Genomic DNA, 5,146 nt, shown 5'->3' on the forward strand with positions numbered 1-5,146 from the left:
TGTATATCACTGTGCCAGATGTCATCAGGTACAAATTCACAACACAATATTTACATTTTCTTTATTCTGTCCCACTTTCATACTGGTAATGTTGACCAGCCTGAACTATGTGCTCATAGACTGACATACTATCTTTTTGGTTCAGGGGGGGACTACTGGTTCTATCTACGAACTGATGCTACTTTGCCAGACTTTTATTTTATTTTTGTGTACGTTTGTTTTTTATGTTTTTGTGTCTTTGGGTTTCATACATGGTGCTCACCTCTCTGAATACACAATATGGCCAATATAAATAATACAAGAGGTTATGATGGTTGCCCTGCTAACTTCATAAGCTGGAATGTTAAATCACTTAATCATCCAGTGAAATTTAAAAAAGTATTATCGCACTTAAAACAGCTCAGTGCAGATATTGCATTCTTACAAGAGACGCATATACGTGCCTGTGATAGTTCTCGCTTGGTTAGGGGATGGGCTGGCCAGGTGTATCAATCAAATTTCTGCTCAAAGGCTAGGGGTGTTGCTATTATGATAAGTAAAAATGTACAGTTCACGGCATCTCATGTGCAATCTGACTCACTAGGGCGATATGTCATTGTGGTAGGAAAATTATACTCGCTCCCAGTTATTTTAGCCTGTATTTATGCCCCGAACTGGGATGACTCTACATTCTTCGCTAATTTTTTTTCTCATTTACCAGACCTGACATCACATCATCTTATGCTTGGCGGTGACATTAACTGTGTACTTTCTCCTCTTTTAGATAGGAGTATTTCTAAGAGGACATCCCTGACGAAGTCAGCTCACACTATTCGGCGCTTCCTGAAGACCTATGGTGTAGCGGATGTGTGGCGGTTTCGTAAACCCACCTCTAGGGCGTACTCGTACTTTTCCCCGGTGCATAAGACGTATTCACGTATTGATTACTTTTTTCTGGATAAAAGAATTCTGCATCTCACAAAAGAATGTGATTACGGGGCTATGGTGATCTCGGATCATGGTCCCTTAATCATGAAAATGTACATTCCTGATACACAATCTACATATCGTGCATGGCGGTTTAATCCTCTGCTTCTGTCAGAAGATGAGTTTACTAAGTTCATATCATGTGAAATTAAAATGTTTCTCGACATCAACCAAACCCCAGGGATGTCGTCATCTACTGTTTGGGAGTCGCTAAAGGCATATTTAAGGGGTCAAATTATTTCATACTGTGCAAATAAGAGAAGGGCCAACACTGAACGTATTAAAAAATTAGCAGATGAGATATTAGAGTTAGACAGGCTACATGGTTATTCCCCTTCAGCAGATGTAATTAAGAAACACTTGTCATTACAGACAGAGTTTGATCTCCTGTCCACCCGACACGCTGAATACCTTATTTCCAAATCAAGACATGGTCATTATGAACATGGGGAAAAGTCTGGCTGAGCACTTGCTCACCAGTTGCGTCAAAGAACTGCTAACCAAACAATTCCTGAAATTAATGATGAATGTGTTTTAAAATGCACTGATAATGAGAAGATAAATTCCTGTTTCAGAAAATTCTACCAATTATTATATACTTCAGATCGGCCCAACAATCCTGCTCTCCTAGAAGACTTTTTCAGATTCCTGAAAATGCCTTCTGTAAGTGTAGAATTCTCAGCTGAATTGGAAAGGGATCTTAAAGAGATACAGATGGTGCCCAACCAGAATGAGACTTTTACCGCCGCCGTTCCCGCGGCGGCAAAATTGGGTATTTGGGTGTATTTGCTGCCTTTTACCGCTGAGTGGCGCTGTAATCACAGACTTTGAAAAGTGTCAGTTTATTCTCTTTATGACGTAATCTGCCGCGGCAGTAATCTGAGCTGAGGTCACAGATAAATTCAAGATAAATATTGTGGTTAAACGAATTCAGATTCATTCAATTTAAACAAAGTAGGCACACGTTACAATTGTGTGCCCAGTTTTTCTATAATTTAGAAAGGCTATGTCAATAGGTTACTTGTCATTTACTTCGTGTTATTTTAATGTGTTTGTAGATTTATTAACTGAAACATAACAGTGAAATAAAGTAACATAATTTACCGTAAAATTAAAACATTTTCAGGACTACTAACCGATGTTAGTCGGTTTAAGCATTCTTTGTTATATTCAGAATTAAATAGGCTTACATGTTGTTATGATTATCAATTGAATTCTTTAATAAATAATCAACCACAATGCCTATTACTGCCACAGCAAAAATAAACCAGTCGAATTTCAAAGTCGTTTGCGAAATGGCTATACCGGGTGCCGCAAGTGACAGGGCAAAACAGCAGCAACGGCGGCATTTTAAAAGGTAAGTTTCCTATCTGTTTATTAAAAAAAAAAATTAAAAAAAAAATTCATTATTTGAACAAAAATGAGACTGATTGAATATGTAAAAATATAAACAAACAAAGCAGAGAATAAAACAAACTTTTAGGGAAAAAATATAGGCCTATTATGCTACAACAGAATTGGTTAACATTAACGAAAGCAAAATATGTAAAAATACATTTCAAACAAAATAAAACAATATAATTTCGTGGCCGAGTGGTAGGCTATAACTTGCGTTTCAATAATTCAAAATTAATTAATAATAATAATAATAATAATTCAAAAGTTAAAATCCCGAACAAACATGGGCTACTTGTTTTATTATTAATGCAGAGAGATTTGATAGTTCTAAAATATTGCCACACCATATTGTTTTTTTCTCCTATAGCCTATATTAAATATTTTATATTTATAAAATAAAATTACCATTCATTTCCATTATACATTAGGGACAATTTTTATCCAACAGAATGGCTGAATTAACATCTGCATAATAATAATAATAATAATAATAATAATAATAAATAAATAAACAGCACAAGGTCTTGTAAAAACACTTTTTTTTTTGTAAAATAGTAGACCTAGGCTATTCAGACGATAGCTCTGTGGTCAATGCATTAACAATAGCCTCTCGGAGCTCCAAACAATCTGAGATCGAATCTCAGTGTAGCCGACAGTGTTTATGTTTTTCAGTTCTTGATGCTTAAATATGCATCTGTTTATTAAAGTCAATCATCTTGTTTAATTATCAATTGTACATTACAACATAAATTTGCTACATTCCAGTTGAGCCGCTGCATAGACGACACATCTGATGAAGGAAGACTGTCAGCCGATTGCACCAGAAAATGAAGATGATGAAGCTCGTCTTTAATCTGCTAAATTATTTTTTGTGTGTGTGTGAATCATTCACGAGATTGAGATGACTGACAGTAATACCCGGCCATAGCAACGGAAGACATTTTTCAAAACAGATCGAACAAATCAGAAAAATACTTTCAATTCGCTTTATTCACCTGGCGGCCATTTTGAGAACTCGAACGCCGTTGAGGGGTACACAAACCCGGAAGTTTAATTCCGACGCAGCACCAGCAATGGAAACTCCAGTGTGGACCACCAATCTTTCCTGTCTGCCCGAATTAACTATACAAAATGTGGAGCAGTGGGCCAGTACCGACTGCAACATCCCCCGGGCTGTGTTAATTAAGGGATATAGTAACTGGATCGAAGGTTTTATCCACGACATTGAAGGTATGAATGGACGCTAATTTACCTCAGTTTCTGCTAGCTTGTAGCAACTAACGTTAGGGGTAAATTTAGCTGTGATATTGAGTTGTTGACTGTGTACTATGTTAGATTGTATTTAACACTTAACATGTCTATGTTAGATTTTATTTAACACTTAACATGTCTATGTTAGATTTTATTTAACACTTAACATGTCTTTAATCGACAGTTAATAGGAGCCCATCACACATATTTGTGAGGGCTAGGTCTTTTCCCTCGGTGCGGAAAAATGAGGCACCTTACAACATACAGGTGCTAAGTGGTACAAACTGCTCAGTTCGCAGAGCAGTGCCACAGTTAAACCAGCTTGCTAAATGTTCATTATGAGTTTATATGAGTTATATGAGTTTAAATCAACAATGTACCTTTCCCTGTCTTACTGAGAATAACATGTTGATTTTATCTCATTAACATGTTATCTGTAGTTGATGTAATATCACATAGGGTAAGTGTACCCATTAAGCCCACCAAAATCTAAATCTAGGGTTTTTTCATAGATATTGACATAGTTTATAAGAAAAATAATTTGTTAAAATGCAAGATCAATCTCTCATTTAAATATGTATTAATTAGTTGATGTACATTTTAGAATATAAAATTAAGATAATTTAGGAATAAAGTCAGAAGTCTGGCATGGGCTTAATTGGTACTTTGGCACCATTTAAGCCCGCATGTGTTCCAAATAAGCCCACATCATCTTTGATTCACAAAATATAATTTTTTTTATTGATTTTGAAGAAGTAAAACATCAATATATTTATTCAGTGACAGGGAAGAATTAAAAAAAATCCTTTTGCTAATGTTTGATTAAAGCCCTAGGTGGGATGGGTAGGTGTTAGTGGCCGGTGGTCTGGAGCTTTAAGTTGGCTTGACTGGAGTTGTAGCTGGAGTCAAGCTGGAAGTTAGGCCGGGTGTATCTCGGGAGCCAAGCCGAGTTGGGGCTCCAAATTCTGGGCTTAGGAGGGGCTCCTAGTGGGCCCCCCACACCGGGAGTCTGGAGCCTTAAGCTGGCTTAGCTCCCAAGTTATGCCTGGTCAAAGGTGGAAGTTTAACCGGGTGTATCTCGGGAAGGAAGCCGAGTTGGGGCTCCAGACTCTGGGGTTTCTGGGGACTCTTAGGTCACACCGGGAGTATGCAGCCTTAGGTCGGCTTGATTCTGGAGTTATGCCCAATCAAAGTTCCACAGGAAGTGACCATACCTCGGGAAGAAAGCTGAGTTAGGGCTCAATACTCCCGGCATAGGCGGCCCACTGGGTGACCCCTCCATGCCCTTAGTCCAGAGCCCCATCTCGGCTTGAGCCCCAAGTTTTGCCCGGTCAAAGCTGGACAGGAAGTGGCGGTATCTCGGAGCGGGACGGTCCCAGGAGCTCAAGACTCTGGGGAATATAGGGTCCCTCTGGGACCTCTCCATGCCCAGAATCTCAAGCCTTAACTCAGCTTGGCTCCCGAATTATGCCCGGTTATACATACAGGACTTTAGGACAAACCAGGCTCTATCTCATTTGAATGAATGTGT

General features: G+C 38.4%; 1 protein-coding gene across 1 annotated transcript in view; it reads left to right on the forward strand.

Moving 5' to 3' along the window:
- Positions 1-3,435: 3,435 nt before the first annotated feature.
- Positions 3,436-5,146, forward strand: part of LOC311081179 (uncharacterized protein) — a 4,967-nt gene continuing 3,256 nt past the window's right edge. Inside the window, exon 1 of the mRNA XM_084111583.1 lies at positions 3,436-3,594. The gene's annotated coding sequence lies outside the window, so the exon portion shown is untranslated. The remainder of the gene's footprint in view (positions 3,595-5,146) is intronic.

This window comes from Abramis brama (genome assembly GCF_963993115.1).
Source record: "Abramis brama genome assembly, chromosome: 4".
In the NCBI taxonomy this organism is placed as follows: domain Eukaryota; kingdom Metazoa; phylum Chordata; class Actinopteri; order Cypriniformes; family Leuciscidae; genus Abramis; species Abramis brama.